At 45.2% G+C, this 16,881-nt stretch overlaps 1 protein-coding gene across 4 annotated transcripts in view; it reads left to right on the top strand.

Annotated features, from left to right (window-relative positions):
- The first annotated feature begins 1,315 nt into the window (after positions 1 to 1,315).
- Positions 1,316 to 16,881, top strand: part of Ccdc120 (coiled-coil domain containing 120) — a 34,802-nt gene continuing 19,236 nt past the window's right edge. For 3 of the 4 annotated variants that reach the window (XM_048335625.1, XM_048335623.1, XM_048335620.1), the window contains exon 1: positions 16,385 to 16,777. The gene's annotated coding sequence lies outside the window, so the exon portion shown is untranslated. Of the gene's footprint in view, positions 1,404 to 16,384; positions 16,778 to 16,881 lie in introns of those variants that run through there. The other variant, XM_048335621.1, reaches the window with a different exon arrangement.

Raw genomic sequence — 16,881 nt, 5'->3', positions numbered from 1 at the left:
GTGCTTGTAGACTGTCATACAGTAAACTCTAAAATGACTTGATCCACTCATTGTTCACTGATTCAACATTTACTGGGCCACCTCTAAGTCAGATACAAATAAACTGGCTTGCACAGTGAGGGGCCCATCAATACCTTGCAATGCGTGCAAAGCACACAGCACTGTAACTTTCCCTTCTTCCCAAATCCCTAGAGCCCAGCATCAATTAGACAACCAGAAACTTGGCTGGGAATGCACTTTCTTTCTTTTAGTTTCTTTTTGTACCCGTCCTAGGGCTAGAATCTTGTGCTTTTGCTCAGCATTTTTCATTTAAGATTGGTGCTCTACCACATAAGCCACAGCTCTACTTCTGGCTTTTTGCTGGTTCATTGGAGATCATCTCATGTATTTGTCATCCCCAGGCTGCTTTCAAAGTGCAGTCCTCAGATCTCAGCCTCCTGAGATTTAGGATACTGGTGTGAGCCACTTGTGCCCGACACTTTTTTTTTTCTTTTTTCTTCTTTTGGTTTGCCCATCCTAGGGCTTGAACTCAGGCCTGGGTGCTGACGCTGAGCCTCTTTGTGCTTGAGTCACAGCACCACTTCCTGCTTGTTATGAGTAGTTTATTGGAAATAAGATTCTCACAGACTTCTCTGCCCCAGCTGGCTTCGAACTCACACCCTCAGATCTCAGCCTGCTGAGTAGCTAAGATTACAGCTGTGAGCCACCAGCGCCTTGCCCCACACACTTTCTGACATTGGCACTCATTTTTTGTTTTATCAGTCCTGGGGCTTGAACTCAGGGCCTAAGAACTGACCTTGAGCTTCTTTTTCTCAAAGCTAGCATTCTACCACTTGAGCCACAGTGCCACTTCTGGCTTTTTCTGTTTATGTGGTGCTGAGGAATCAAACCCTGGGCTTCATGTATGCTAGGCAAGCACTCTACCACTAAGCCACATTCCCAGCCCCCCCCCATATATATATATATATATATATATATATATATATATATATATATATATATATATTGCCAGTCCTGGGTCTTGAACTCAGGGCCTGAGCACTGTCCCTGGCTTCTTTTTGCTCAAGGCTAGCACTTTACCACTTGAGCCACAGTGCCACTTCTGGCTGTTTTCTATATATGTGGTGCTGAGGAATCAAACCCAGGGCTTCATGTAGACAAGGCAAGCACTTTACCACTAGGCCATATTCCCTCCCAGCCCTGCACTGATTTTTGAAAGATTAATTTGGGAAAGAACTGTAAGAATCTTTATTATTTAGAAGGTCCCTCATTCTATAAAATGATGTGCATGTTTGCCAAATTAACTGACAGATATGAGAAACAGAATGCCTCATAGTGGAATACTCTGGATCCTTGGAATCCTCCCAAGTAGCTGAGATTACAGATGTAAACTGCAGCACCCAGTAAGTACTTGATTTTGATCCCCATATAAAAAAGATGAGGCGTGGAAGAAGGAAAAGAAAGCTAGATCAATGGTAGAAAACAGAATAAGTATAATAATTAGTATGTGAGAAGATCTAGGTTCAATCCCTAATACAAAAATATTTTGGAGGCTGGGGATATGGCCTAGTGGCAAGAGTGCTTGCCTAGTATACATGAAGCCCTGGGTTCAAGTCCCCAGCACCACATATACAGAAAATGGCCAGAAGTGGCGCTGTGGATCAAGTGGCAGAGTGCTAGCCTTGAGCAAAGAGAAGCCAGGGACAGTGCTCAGGCCCTGAGTCCAAGGCCCAGGACTGGCAAAAAAAAATTTTTTTTTATTTGGGTATTTCTAGGAATTGTAAATGATGCTTTGAGTAACTTGGAATGAGACAAACTTCACAAATATGGTTTAGAGAGACATGTTTGTATTTTAGAGTAGGGATTAGTTTTTTTTTTCTTACTTTGAGATAGTGTCTAGACTGAAATTTGCTATGTAGCTCAAGCTGGAAATCCTCATGCCTCAGTTTCCCCCGTGTATGTGTGTGTGTGTGTGTGTGTGTGTGTGTGTGTGTTGGTCCTGGGGCTTGAAGTCTAGCCTGGGCACTGACCTTGTCCTTTTGTGCTCCAGGCTTACGCTTTTCTACTTGAGCCACAGCTGTACTTCTGGCTTTTTGGCTATGCTAATTGGATATGAGAATCTAACAGATTTTCCTGTCCAGGCTGACTTCTGGCTGTTTTGGTGAATAATTAGAGACAGGAGTCTCATAGACTTTCTTGCCCTGTCTGGTTTCAAACCATCTTTCTCACTCAGATCTCAGCCCCCTGATTAGCTAGGATCACAGGTATGAGCGATTGACTGGAGCCTGGCAGAATTTAGTTTTTAAAATTTAAGATTTTAATTTTTTTTGCACATTCTGGGGCTTGAACTCAGGGCCTGGGCACTGTCCATGAGCTTTTTTTTGCTCAAGGCTAGCACTCTACCACTTGAGCCACAGCACGACTTCTGGCCTTTTTTGTTTATGTAGAACTGAGGAATCGAACCCAGCACTTCATGTAAGGACTCTACAACTAAGCCACATTCTCAGCCCCTAAGATTTTAATTTTAAGTTTTTAGATTTTAATTTTTTTGCCAGTCCTGGGGCTTGGACTCAGGGCCTGAACACTGTCCCTGGCTTCTTTTTTTTTTTTTTTTTTTTTTTTTTTTTTGGCCAGTCCTGGGCCTTGGACTCAGGGCCTGAGCACTGTCCCTGGCTTCTTCCCGCTCAAGGCTAGCACTCTGCCACTTGAGCCACAGCGCCACTTCTGGCCGTTTTCTGTATATGTGGTGCTGGGGAATCGAACCTAGGGCCTCGTGTATCCGAGGCAGGCACTCTTGCCACTAGGCTATATCCCCAGCCCCCCCTGGCTTCTTTTTGCTCAAGGCTAGCACTCTACTTCTTGAGCCACAGTGTTACTTTTGGCTTTTTCTGTGTATGTGGTGCTGAGGAATTTAACCCAGGGCTTCATGCATGCAAGGCAAGCACTCTACCACTAAGCCATATTCTGAGCAACTAGATTTTAATTTTTTTCCCTGTCAGTCAGTTGTGGGACATTAACTCATGGCCTGCGTCCTGTCCCTAGCTTTTGTGCTCTACCACTTTGAGATGCAGATCTACTTCTGGTTTTCTTGTGGTTTAATGGAGATAAGAGTCTCACAGACTTTCTCACTTGAAGTGGCTTTGAACTGTGATCCTTAGATCTCAGCCTCCAGAGTAGCTAAGATATAGGCATGTGCCACCAACACCCAGCTGGATTTTGAGTTTTGTGTGTTTTTTTTTTTTTGAGACAGAGTCTCATTATACAGCCTAGACTAGACTTGTATTTAGCCTGTGAACTTTCTTTCTCAGCCTTTCAAGTTCTGGGATCATAGGAGTGTACAACCATATTCACCTTGAAGATCTTATTTTTTTCCAGTCCTGGGGCTTGAACTCAGGACCTGAGCACTGTTCCTGAGCTTCTTTTCCTCAAGGCTAGCACTCATATGAGCCACAGTGCCACTTCTGGCCATTTCTGTTTATGTGGTACTGAGGAATCGAACCCACGGCTTGGTGCATGCCAGGCAACCACTCTACCAGTAGGCCACATTCCCAGCCCTGAAGATCTTAATTTTAATTTAAACACTTAGAAAAATTAATTCCAGCCAGGAGCTGGTGGCTCATGCCTGTAATCCTAGCTACTCAAGTGGTAGAGTGCTAGCCTTGAGCAATAACGCTCAGGGACAGCACCCAAACCCTTAGTTCAAGCCCCAGGACCAGAGAAAAAAGAAGAAAAAAGAAAAATTAACTCCATATTGATTAAAGACCTAAATATGTGAAATAAATCTATCAAACTATAAAAAGACTAGGATATAATTATTTGGAGGAATATGTTTAAGGCTTTGGGTAGAAAGAGAAAAGAAAAGACTTAAATTTGGGCACTGATGGCTATGCTTGCAATTTAGCTACTCAGGAGGCTGAAATCCTAGGATACTGGCTCAAAGACACCACAGAAAGAAAAGTCCATGAAGTTGGGCACTGGTAGCTCACACCTGTAATCCTAGCCACACAGGAGTCTGAGATTTGAGGACTGAGGTTCAAAGCTGCCTGGACAGGAAAGTCCCTGATACGTTTATCTCAAGTTAATCACTAAAAATGGAAGGGGAGTTGTGGCTCCAAGTGGTAGTAGGCTACCCTCGGGCAAAAGACCTCAAGGATAGTGTCTAGGCCCTGAGTTCAATCCCCACAACTGACAAGAAAGAGAAAGAAACAAACAAAGAAGAAAAGAAGATGGAAGGAAGGAAGGAAGGAAGGAAGGAAGGAAGGAAGGAAGGGTAATAGGTTAGACAAGAAATGTACTCACGACCTTACATATGTAACTGTAACCCCAATGTACATCCATCACCTTAACAATAAAATAAAATTAAAAAAAAAAGAGGTCTGGGAACATGGCTTAGTGGTAGAGTGCTTGCCTCAAGCAAAAGAAGCTCAGGGACAGTGCCCAGTCCCTGAGTTCAAGCCCTTGGACTGGCAAAAATAAATAATTTTTTTTTTTTTTGGCCAGTCCTGGGCCTTGGACTCAGGGCCTGAGCACTGTCCCTGGCTTCTTCCCGCTCAAGGCTAGCACTCTGCCACTTGAGCCACAGCGCCGCTTCTGGCCGTTTTCTGTATATGTGGTGCTGGGGAATCGAACCTAGGGCCTCGTGTATACGAGGCAAGCACTCTTGCCACTAGGCTATATCCCCAGCCCCGAATTTTTTTTAAAAAAGAAAGAAAGAAAGGAGGACTGTGAATGTGGCTTAGTGGTAGACTGCTTGCCTAGCATGCATGAAGCCCTGGGTTCAATTCCTCAGTACCACAAGAACAGAAAAAGCCAGAAGTGGCACTGTGGCTCAAGTGGTAGAGTGTTAGCCTTGAGCAAAAGAAGCTCAGGGACAGTGCCCAGTCCCTGAGTTCAAGCCCTTGGACTGGCAAAAATAAATAATTTTTTTTTAAAAAGAAAGAAAGAAAGGAGGACTGTGAATGTGGCTTAGTGGTAGACTGCTTGCCTAGCATGCATGAAGCCCTGGGTTCAATTCCTCAGTACCACAAGAACAGAAAAAGCCAGAAGTGGCACTGTGGCTCAAGTGGTAGAGTGTTAGCCTTGAGCAAAAGAAGCTCAGGGACAGTGCCTAGGCCCTGAGCTCAAGGCCCAGGACTGGCAAAAAAGGTTAAAACAAGCTGGCCATTGGTGGTTCACACCTGTAATCCTACCTACTCAGTAAGTAGGTTGAGATCTGAGAACTGAGATTCAAAGCCAGCCTGGGCAGACAAATCTGTGACTCTTATGTCCGGTTAACTAAAAAAAAAAAAAAAAAAAAAAAAAAAAGCCAGACGTAGAGGTATGGTTCAAGTGGTTGTTTGCCAACCTTAAGTAAAAAAGTTAAAGGCGAGTACCCTGGATCTGAGTTCTAACCCTAGTACTGGCATTCAAAAAAATCTTTTTGAACAACAATAAACAAAACTACAGTCTGATGAAAAGAGCAAACAATGTGAAAAGACTTGCGACAGACTGGGAACAAATATTTGCAGCATTAGACCCATGCATTAATTATTTTGTCACACACCCAGAAAATACCAGCTTCATTCCCACTTCTCAAATATCTCCGTGACAAGTGCTTTCCCAAGGCATACCTTGCACAATACACCTACTCCCTCTTTCAGCTCTCGTAATCTCTCACTCACAACTTGGTCAATATCCTTTTCTCCCCTCGCCATCTCTGATGCATCTAGGCTTTTTGTGGGAGATCACTTGGAGGCATAGTGAAGAGGAGTACAGAGGGTCCCTGATGATGTCCTGATGGTACAAGTCAGAGTGTTTAGGGATAGATATAAGTAGTGATCAAGGGTGGCTAGGGATAGGGTTGGGGGGGGTCTATGACAGGACATATGCATGCAAATTGAATAATCATATGAGGAGGGAAACAAGGTGGCTAGAGGACTTTTTGTTGTTGGTCATGAGGCATGAACTCAGGGCCTGATGCTGTCCCTGAGCTTTTGTTCTCAAGGCTAGTGTTCTACCACTTTGAGCCCCAGCTCCACTTCTGGTTTTCTGGTGGTTAATTGGGGATAAGAGTTTCATGGTGGGCACTGGTGGCTGATGCCTATAATCCTAGCACTCAGGAAGCTGAGATCTGAGGATCATGCTTCTAAGCAGCTCAGGCAGGAAAGTCTGTGAGACTCTTATTTTTTTTATTGGCTAGTCCTGGGGCTTGAACTCAAGGCCTGGGCATTGTCCCTGAGCTTCTTTTGCTCAAGGTTAGCACTCTACCACTTGAGCCGCAGCACCACTTCTGGCTTTTTGCTGGTTAATTGGAGATAAGAGTTTCACAGACTTTTCTGCCAAGGCTAGCTTGGAACCATGATCCTCAGATCTCACCTTCATTTTTTTCCTTAGTCCTAGGGCTTGAACTCAGGGCCTGGGCACTGTCCAGGAGCTTCTTTTGATCAAGACTAGTACTCTACCACTTGAGCCACAGTGCCAGTTCCGGCCTTTCCTATTTATGTGGTACTGAGGAAACGAACCCAGGGCTTCATGCATGCTAGACAAGCACTCTACCACTAAGCCACATTTCCAGCCTAGATCTCAGCTTTTTTTTTTGTCAGTTGTGGGGTTTGAACTCTGGGCCTGGGCACTGGCCCTAAGCTCTTCAGCTCAAGGTCAGTGCTCTACCACTTGAGCCATAGCACCTCTTCCAATTTTCTGGTGATTAATTGTAGATAAGAGTCTCACAGGCTGGGGATATGGCCTAGTGGCAAGAGAGCTTGCCTCGTATACATGAGGCCCTGGGTTCAATTCCCCAGCACCACATATACAGAAAACGGCCAGAAGTGGCGCTGTGGCTCAAGTGGCAGAGTGCTAGCCTTGAGCAAAAGGAAGCCAGGGACAGTGCTCAGGCCCTGAGTTCAAGGCCCAGGACTGGCCAAAAAAAAAAAAAAAAAAAAGAGTCTCACAGACTTTGCTGCTCAGACTGGCTTTGGACTGTGATCCTCAGATCTCAGGCTCCTGAGTAGCTAGGATTACAGGTTTGAGTTACTGGCACCTAGTTTAGAGGACAATTTGAGTATGGGTGTAAACTGGTATAGAGCAAACTGAGAATACAGTTGAGAGATTAGAATATGATTAGGGGTATATTTGGAGAGTAATAGGAAGGTGGTCAGTAGTAAAGGATGAGGTTGTAATAGGATTCACAGAGTAGAGCTATTAACTATAATAGAATGATATGGTGGGATGAACAAAGCCCTACCAGATACATCCATATCCTATGGGGTCTTGTTATGTTCTTGCCAGGCTGGCCTCTGACTACTGTGCTCAAACAATTTTCCTGCCTCATATGTAGCTGAGACTTTAAGAACATATGCCACCATACATGGATTCTAAATTAAGGACTTTTAGATATAGAGATTTTTCTGAATTACACCAATCTTAATTGTAATCATGTGTTCTTATAGAAGATAAACAGAAACAGATTGTGTGTGTGTGCGCGCGCGCGCGTGCGCACACTCTCACGCACAGTACTGGTGTTTGAATGCTCTATCATACCTTCAGGCTTGGGGGCAGAAAAGGAGGAGGAGGTTATGTGACCTCAGGGACTAAGAATGTGGCAATGTGGCCATAAGCCAAGGAATGTCACCAGCCACAAAAAGCTGGAAGAATTAAAAACCAGATTTTCTCTCTACAGCCTCTACAAGGAGGGTTCTGGTGACACATTTATGTTGGCCCAGTGAAACTGATTTTGAACTTCTGGCCCCTAAAACTGTAGAAGAATATATTTTGTTGTTTATTTGTTTGCCAGTCCTGGGGCTTGAACTCAGGGCCTGAGCACTGTCCCTGAGCTGCTTTTGCTCAAGGCAAGCACTCTACTACTTTATCCACAGCACCACTTCCAGAGACACAGCACTGCTTCTGGCCTTTTCTGTTTCTATGGTACTGAGGAATTGAACCTAGGTCTTCACACATGCTAGGATAGCCCTCTACCACTAAGCCACATTCCTGGCCCAGAAGAATATATTTCTATATTTCTGGGTGTTTTATTTATTTATTTATTTGCTGGTACTCGGGCTTGAACACTGCCTTGGCACTGCCCCTGAGCTTCTTTTTACTCAAGGCTAGCACTCTACTACTTTATCCACAGCACCACTTCCAGATTTTTCTGAGTAGTTTATTGGAGATAAGATTCTCATGGACTTTTCCTGCCTGGGCTGGCTTTGAAACACACTCCTCAGATCTCAGCCACCTGAGTAGCTAGGATTACAGGTGTGAGCCACCAGCACCCAGCTTATTTCTGTTGTTTTAAGCCACCAAGTTTATAGTGATTAACTACAATAGACACAGGAAAGTAATACAGATGTCTCATGGTAGAGTTAGAAGATATTGGAAAGACATAGGTATGCTTTGGGGGAGTTATTGAGGGAATTTGGGTGCAGTGTAGCTATCAAAAGGATGTGGAGCCAGGGACCAGTGCTCATGCTTGTGATCTGAACTATGTGGGAGGCTGAGATCTGAGGATCACAGTTTGAATTCAGTCTGAGCAGACAAAACCAAGAGAGTCTTGTTTCCAATTAACTAGCAAATAGCCACAAGTGGCCTGGAAATGTAACTCAAGTAATAATAGTATCAGCCTTGAGCACAAAAGCTATGCAAGAATATGAAGCCCTCAATTCAAGCCCCAATACCAGTACACACACACACACACACACACACACACACACACACACACACACACACACACACGGAGTCACTGGAGAGTGATTTGTATGTAGGTATAGTTGGGAGACCAAGAAGATAAATGGAAAATGCTTACAAGTAACATTGGGATTATAGGAGGGCAGTTTAGGGTCTAGTTAGGATTTTTAAAGTATGATTTAGATGGTATAGTTGAGAAAAATGAAACTGTTTTTTTTTTTTGGCCAGTCCTGGGCCTTTGACTCAGAGCCTGATCACCATCCCTGGCTTCTTTCCGCTCAAGGCTAGCACTCTGCCACCTGAGCCACAGCGTCCCTTCTGGCCGTTTTCCATATATGTGGTGCTAGGGAATCGAACCGAGAGCTTCATGTGTAGGAGGTAAGCACTCTTGCCACTAGGCCATATTCCCAGCCCTGAAACTGTTTTTTGAGTGTAGTTACACATAATTTATGAAAGGTTGGAGGGCAGGCCCATTGATGCACACCTTTAAGTTCAGCATTCTAAAGGATGAGGCAGGACGAACCTGAGTTTGAGATCATCTCAGGCTACATCGGATGTTCCAATCTAGCTTTCCTCTTTCTCAAAAAAGAGTGGGACTTGAATGTGGCTTAGTGGTAGAGTGTTTGCCTAGGATGCATAAAGCCCTGGGTTTGATTCTTCATTTACCACATAAACAGAAAAAAGCTGGAAGTGGCACTTTGGCTTAAGTTATAGAGTGCTAGTCTTGAGCAAAAGAAGCTCAGGGACATTACCCATACCCTGAGTTCAAGCCCCAGGACTGGCAAAAATAAAAGCCAGGCACTGATGGCTCATTATCTGTTATCCTAGCTATCTAGGAGGCCGAGATCTGAGGATCATTATTTAAAGCCAGCCTGGGGAAGACAAGTCTATGAGACCTTTTTTTTTTTGCCAGTCCTGAGGCTTGAACTCAGGGCCTGGGCACTGTCTCTGAGCTTCTTTTACTCAAGACTAGCACTTTACCACTTGAGCCACAGTGCTACTTCCTGCTTTTTCTGTTTATGTGGTACTGAGGAATCAAACCCAGGACTTCATGCATGCTAGCCAAGCACCACTAACCACATTCCCAGACCTCTGTGAGACTCATCTCCAAGCAACCACCTGAAAACCAAAGTGGAGCTATGGCTGAAAGTGCTAGAGCACTAGCATTGAGTGAAAAAGCTCAGGGACAGTTCCTAGGCCCTGAGTTCATGTCCCCTGACCAACAAAGAAAAGCAGCAAATTTCCGGGCACTGATGGCTCATGCCTGTACTCCTAGCTACTCAGGAGGCTGAGATCTGAGGATCACAGTTCAAAGCCAGCCTGGACAGGAAAGTTTGTGAGACTCTTACCTCCAAGTAACCACCAGGAATCTGGAAGTGATGCTGTGGCTCCAGTGGTAGAGTGCTAGCTTTCAGCAAAAGAACTTAGGGACAGCAACCAGGCCCAGAGTTCAAGCCTACTACCAACCAAAATAACAAAACAAAACCAGGAAGTAGAGCTGTGGATCAAGTGGTAGAGAACCAGCATGAACAAAAAGGTCATGGACAGTGCCCAGACCCTTAGTTGAAGACCTAGGTGAAGCCCTAGGACTGGAACACACACACACACACACACACACACACACACACACACACACACACACACGGAACTGGAGATGTGACTCAAGTGGTAGAGAACCAGTCTTGGAACTGGAGATGTGACTCAAGTGGTAGAGAACCAGTCTTGAGCAAAAATGTTAAAGGAGAGCACTCTTGCTCTGATTTCAATTCCCAGTATTGGCGCAAAAGAAAAGAAAGGAAAAGAAAAATAGAAAAGACAAGCTTATGCATGTAATTTTTTGTTTGTTTGTATGCCAGTCTTGAAGCTTGAACTCAGGGCCTAGGCACTATCCCTGAACTCTTCTGCTCAACTCTAGTGCTCTACCTTCTTAGCCACAGCTCCACTTCTGACCTTTTGGTGGTTAATTGGAGATAAAACTCTAACAGACTTTCCTGCCTGATCTGGCTTTGAATGGTGATCCTCAGATCTCAGCTTTCCGAGTAGCTAGGATTACAAATGTGAGCTACTGGAGCCTGGCTGCATAATGGTTATTAAGCAATTGTTTGGGATTGTCATTTAGGGGTGTCATTGCTATTTTAGTACTGAGGAGAGGTAATTAGAACTTAGAAGCCAAGTTTTGGAATATCAAGTGGAAATTCAGGGGCAAAGCTTGCAATTCTTGGGAAGTAATTTAGGTTTTGGGTTGGGTTTTGTTGAATAGGTACTTTCAGGAGATTTAAAGCCAGCTAGAAATCCTAGCTACTTGGGTTTTTTTTAACTGTATTTTTTTGTCTTTTCTTTTTTGGTACTGGGGATCGAACCCAGGACGTTGCACTTGCTAGGCAAGCGCTTTGCCACTGAGCTACATCCCAGCCCAATCCTAGCTACTTGGGAGGCTGAAATCAGGAGTATTGTGGTATGAGTCCAGCCTGGGCATAAAACAAGTTCACAAGATGTCTTCTCAACCAATGTCTGGGTATGATGGCACATGACCGTCATTTTAGCTATGTGGGAGGGTGAAATCTGGAGGATAGCTCCAGGCCAACTTGGGCAGAAAAGCCTAAAAAATTCCGTCTCAGTGGAAAGAAGCTAGGCATGGTGGTAAGTACCTGTCTGTCATTCTACCTATGATGGGATATAAAAAAAATAGTAGGCTTGTAGCCAGGTGTTCATGTTTATAACCCTAGTTACTCAGGAGGCTAAGATTTGAGAATCATGGTTCAAAGCCAGTCCAGGCAGACAAATCCAGGAGACTGTTATCTTCAGTTCACCAGCAAAAAATCAGAACTGGAGGTAATGGCTCAAATGCAAAGTGCCAACATCGAGTGAAAAATCCTATTACACACACACACACACACACACACACACACACAAAGTAGGAGTATCCAGACACACATCTGGGCTGGAAGCAAGATCCTATCTCAAAAAACAATCAGTGCAAGCTGGGCACTAGTTGCTCATACCTGTAATCCTACCTACTTAGGAGTCTGAGATCTGAAGATCACTGTCAAAAGCCAGTCTGGGTGGGCTGGGAATATGGCCTAGTGGCAAGAATGCTTGCCTCCTATACATAAAGCCCTAGGTTTGATTCCTCAGTATCACATATATACAAAATGGCCAGAAGTGGCGCTGTGGTTCAAGTGGTAGAGTGCTAGCCTTGAGCAAGAAACAAGCTAGGGACAGTGCTCAGGCCCTGAGTTTAAGGCACAGGACTGGCAAAAAAAAAAAAAAAAAAGAAAAGAAAAGAATCCAGCCTGGGCAGGAAAACCTGAGAGTTTTTGTTTCAAATCACCAATTAGCCACCAAAAAGCCAGAAGTGGAACTGCAGCTCAAGTAAAAGTGATTGAACAAAAGAAGCTCAGAGAGAGAGCCTAGGCCCTGAGTTCAAGCCCCAGGACTGGCACAGAAAAGTCAGTGCAAGGGGACCATGAAGAAAAGGTTGACATTGAACAAGATACATTTTACTCATAATCTGACTTCTGGATTACAGATGTGAGCCACCATCCAGCATTTTCATTTTTTTTTTTGTTTTTTTGTTGGTCATGGGGATTGAACTCTGGGCTTGGGTGCTGTCCCTGAGCTCTTTTGCTGAAGGCTAGTGCTCTACCACTTGAACCACTCTCTGTTTCTTTCTTTCTTTCTTTCTTTCTTTTTTTTTGGCCAGTCCTGGGCCTTGGACTCAGGGCCTGAGCACTGTCCCTGGCTTCTTCCCGCTCAAGGCTAGCACTCTGCCACCTGAGCCACACAGCGCCCCTTCTGGCCATTTTCCATATATGTGGTGCTGGGGAATCAAACCGAGAGCTTCATGTGTAGGAGGCAAGCACTCTTGCCACTGGGCCATATTCCCAGCCCCTCTCTTTCTTTCTTTTTCCCTTTTTCTTTTGCCAGTCCTGGGGCTTGGACTCTGGGCCTGAGCACTGTCCCTGCCTTATTTTGTCAAGGCTAACACTCTACCACTTGACCCATAGCGCTACTTCTTGCTTTTTCTGTTTATGCGGTGCTGAGGAATCGAACCCAGAGCTTAATGCATGCAAGGCAAGCACTCTACTGCCAACCCATATTCCCAGCCCCCTTTATTTCTTTTTAAGAGATGAATTTTGCCATCTGTTGGTGGTTCATGCCTGTAATGCTAGCTGCTCTGGAAGCTTAGATCTGAGGATCACAGTTCAAAACCAGCCCAGGCAAAAAAGTCCCCATGAGACTCTTATCTCCAATTAACCACTCAAAAACTGGAAGTGGAGCAGTGGCTCAAAGGGGTAGAATGCTAACCTTGAGCAAAAGCGCTCAGGGACAGTGCCCTGGCCCTGAGTTCAAGCCCTCAACCAATACCACCACCACCACCAACAAAAAGAGATGAGTTTCTCATTATCTTGTTGAGAGTGGCCTAGAACTTCTAAGCTTAAATGATCCTCCTGTATTTCAACCCCTTGAGTAGATGGGACTATAGATGGCAACTATGTGCCCTGCTTTCTTTAGAATCAATAATGGGCAGATTGAGGGTGCAGTGGAGTTGTTAGAAGGTGGTTTGGAGCTATAATGCGAGCTACTCATGAGGCTGAGATCTGAAGATCGAAGTCAGCCCAGGCAGGAAAGTCCTGGAGACTCTTATCTCCCATCAACTACCACCCTAAAAAAGCTGGAAGTGGAGTGTAGCTCTGGCTCAAGTGGAAGAGTATGAGCCTTGAGCAAAATGAAGCTCAGGGACAGCACCTTTGGCCCTGAGTTCAAGTCCCAGAACCAACAAAAAAAAAGCAAGCAAGCAAATAAACAACAAAGAAAGAAAGGAGGGGCTGGGGATATGGCCTAGTGGCGAGAGAGCTTGCCTCGTATACATGAGGCCCTGGGTTCGATTCCCCAGCACCACATATACAGAAAACGGCCAGAAGTGGCGCTGTGGCTCAAGTGGCAGAGTGCTAGCCTTGAGCAAAAAGAAGCCAGGGACAGTGCTCAGACCCTGAGTCCAAGGCCCAGGACTGGCCAAAAAATAAAAAAAATAAAAATAAAGAAAGAAAGGAAGGAAGGAGGGAAAGAAGGAAGAATGGAAGTAATAAAGAAGGAAAGAAAAGAGAAAATGAAGGAAGAAAGAAAGAAAGAAAAAAAGTAAAAAACTGGTTTGGTATAAAAGTGAGTCTATAGAGAGTAGTTTGGTGGTGATAGAGAATCAATATAGTGGTTTAGGGGTATGGAGGGCTAATGGGTGTAGTTTAGTATGTTGTTTAGGAGCCTGTTCTGAAGACTGAATTTCAAGAAGCTTAGATGAGTTGTAGTTGGGGAGCTATTAGTGGGTGATTTGGGGAACGGTTAAAAGGTCATTGGATAGACTACTACTCAGCAACAAATGGAACAGACTACATGGAACATGTTACAACAGATGAAACTCAAAAACTTTATGCTAAGTGAGAGAAGCCTAACAAAAAAATCCAAATATTGTATTTATGCAAAATGTCTGAGACAAGGGAAATCTATAGAGACAGAAAGTAAATTTGTGGTTGCCTGGGAATGAGAATAGAGATTAACTGTATTTAGGTACAGGGGATCTAACTGGAATTATGTAAATGCTTTAAAACTGGTTGCAGTGATTGGTGCACAATTGGGTAATTTTTTTTCCAGTCCTGGAGCTTGAGCTTAGGGTCTGGGTGCTGTCCCTGGGTTCCTTTTGCTCAAGCCTAGCACTCCACCACTTTGAGTTACAGCATCACTTCCAGCTTTTTCTGTGATTAATTGGAGATGAGAGTTTCATGACCTTTCTTTCCCAGGCTGGCTTTGAACCATGATCCTTAGATCTCAGCCTCCTGAATAACTAGGCTTACAGGCAAGAGCCACCTGCACCCAGCAATAAATTGTAGGTTTTAAGGAAAGATCAGTGGAGGCCCAGAAGTATGGCTCAAGGAGTAGAGCATCTGAGTAGCAAGCACAAGGCCCTGAGTTCAAACTCTGATATGGCCAAAAGAAAAAAAAAAAAGAAAAGGCCAGGTGCCAGTGGCTTATGCCTGTAATCCTAGATACTCAGGAGGCTGAGATCTAAGGATCAGGTTTGAAGCCAGCCCAGGCAGGAAAGTCCATGAAACTCTTATCTCCAATAAAATACTCAGAAAAAGTGCTAAGTGGTGCTTTGGCTCAAGGTGTAGAACTCTAGCCTTGAGCAAAAGAAGCTCAGGGACAGTGCCCAGGCCCTGAGTTCAAGCCCCAGGACTGGCAAAAAAAAAAGATCATTGCTAAATGTTTTGTAATTTAGGTTTCCGAATTATTATTTTGGGTGCAGGTAAAATCATTGGAGGGTTGGGAGACATGTTTTGGGCTATACTGGCAAATAACCACCAACCATCTTGTTGCAGAGGCTCCAAATTATATTCCAGTGGCCCAAAATGTTTGGGGACTCTTGAATAGCACCTTGGGGATTAGTAGAGTTTGGTTAGGAGAGCACATGGAGAGTAGTTTGGGGTCAATGGGGACTGATTTGCGTGCATATTGGAAAGTTATTTATTGACTGATTGTATCTGTACTGGTGCTCTTGCTTAGCTTTTTTAACTGCTGGCTGGCACTCTACCACAGCTCTACTTTAAGATTTTTGCTAGTTAGTTGAATATAAGAGTCTTTTAGATTTGTATGCCCGAGGTGGCTCTGAATTCCAATTTTTAGATCTCAGCCTCCTGAGTAGCATTTTGAAGTGATGTTTGGGGCTGGTGTGTAACTTAGTGGTAGAGAATTTTCCTACCATTTTCTGGGTTCAATAATAGCAATGAGAATTGTGCCAGGGGCAGGTGGCTCACACTTGTAATAGTAGGTATTCAGGAGGTCGAGATCTGAGGATTGTGGTTCAAAGACATAATGAGTAAGAAAGCCTATGATATTCTTATCTGTAACCAGCTCCCTCCCCAAAAATGGAAATGGAGCTGTGGCTCAAGTGGTAGAGCACCGGCCTTCACCAAAAAAGCTAAGGGATAGCATCCAGGCCCTGAGTTCTAGCACACACACAAACACAAAAGCACTCTTGGGATGTTATTAACATCCTGGAACTATTAGTTCCAGGGCTGATTGCAGATGCTCTGAGGAAATAACTTGGAGGTAGGGAAGGGTAATTTACCTGTACAACTTGGGTGTCTGTGAAGGATGGATTGTGGGTAATATAGGAATACAATTGGAGGAATGGTAGACATTGGTTAGGTGACTGAAATTCAGAGATAAATCAGGTGATTTGGTGTTTGATGGAGTATGGCTTGGGGTGCATTGGGAAGGGATTTTTGACTAATTTTTGCATGCTATTTCAACACCCAGGGAGGGTAATTTAGGAATAGAGTTTGGGGTCCACAAAGTGTGTTTTAGGTTCCGATTGAAGGTCAATAGATGGTGGTATGTTGGTGCAACTCGAGTGTGTGTCCATCGAGGGTGATTGGAGGAACTAGTTGAAATCAAAACACAATACCTCTACAATTTGCAGGATAATGGAGAGTCATCTGGGTGACTTTGAAGGATGGTACAGGGTATCGTTGGGGGAGTTTCGAGGTGTGATGGTGGCTCATAAAGAGCAATCCAGTGCACTACTTGGGACTCCAGAGAGGGTGAAGGGTGCTAGTCAGCTTGCTGATGGGGCGTGGCCTTGGCGGGGGGAGGGATCTGCTGCTCTCAAAAAAGCATGTGCGCACGCGCTCCCAGTTTCTTTGCTCCTGGCGCTCTCAGGGCAGGAAAAATCGAAGACCCGAACTGGCGCCTGCGCACTTCGTCTCCGCCGCTGCTGTGGTCTCGCGCCCCGCCCCCCAGGCGTCCCCCCACCCCACCCCACCAGGCTCGCGCTCAGCCGAGAAGGTGGCGGTGCTGTCAGGAGCCGATCGACCCTAGTTAAAGGTGGGCGACGGGGATCCACTGCCTGTGGAGGGGCTGGCGATCGGTTCCCGCCCTTCGGGGGTCCTCCATCTGGCCCCCACAGCTAACGGTCGGGCGGCAGACCGCGGCCCACGGGCAGGGCGCGGAAGCGGATTAGACACTCGCCCAGAAACGAACGGGGAAGCAAGGAGGGGCGCGCCCACTATCCCTCGCTGGCCTACCTCGAACCTGCCTGCGCCTCGGTGCAAGGACCTCGGTGAGTAAGCCCTCTCAGGAGAAGATTGTAGGGGACAGGGTGGGGTGAAGGCCAGGCAACGCCTACAAGGATGTACCTGAGCGCGCCCCTGCGCCCCCTAACTC

This window comes from Perognathus longimembris, chromosome 28 (assembly GCF_023159225.1).
Source record: "Perognathus longimembris pacificus isolate PPM17 chromosome 28, ASM2315922v1, whole genome shotgun sequence".
In the NCBI taxonomy this organism is placed as follows: Eukaryota; Metazoa; Chordata; class Mammalia; order Rodentia; family Heteromyidae; genus Perognathus; species Perognathus longimembris.
This window is presented reverse-complemented; position numbering and strand designations above follow the sequence as displayed.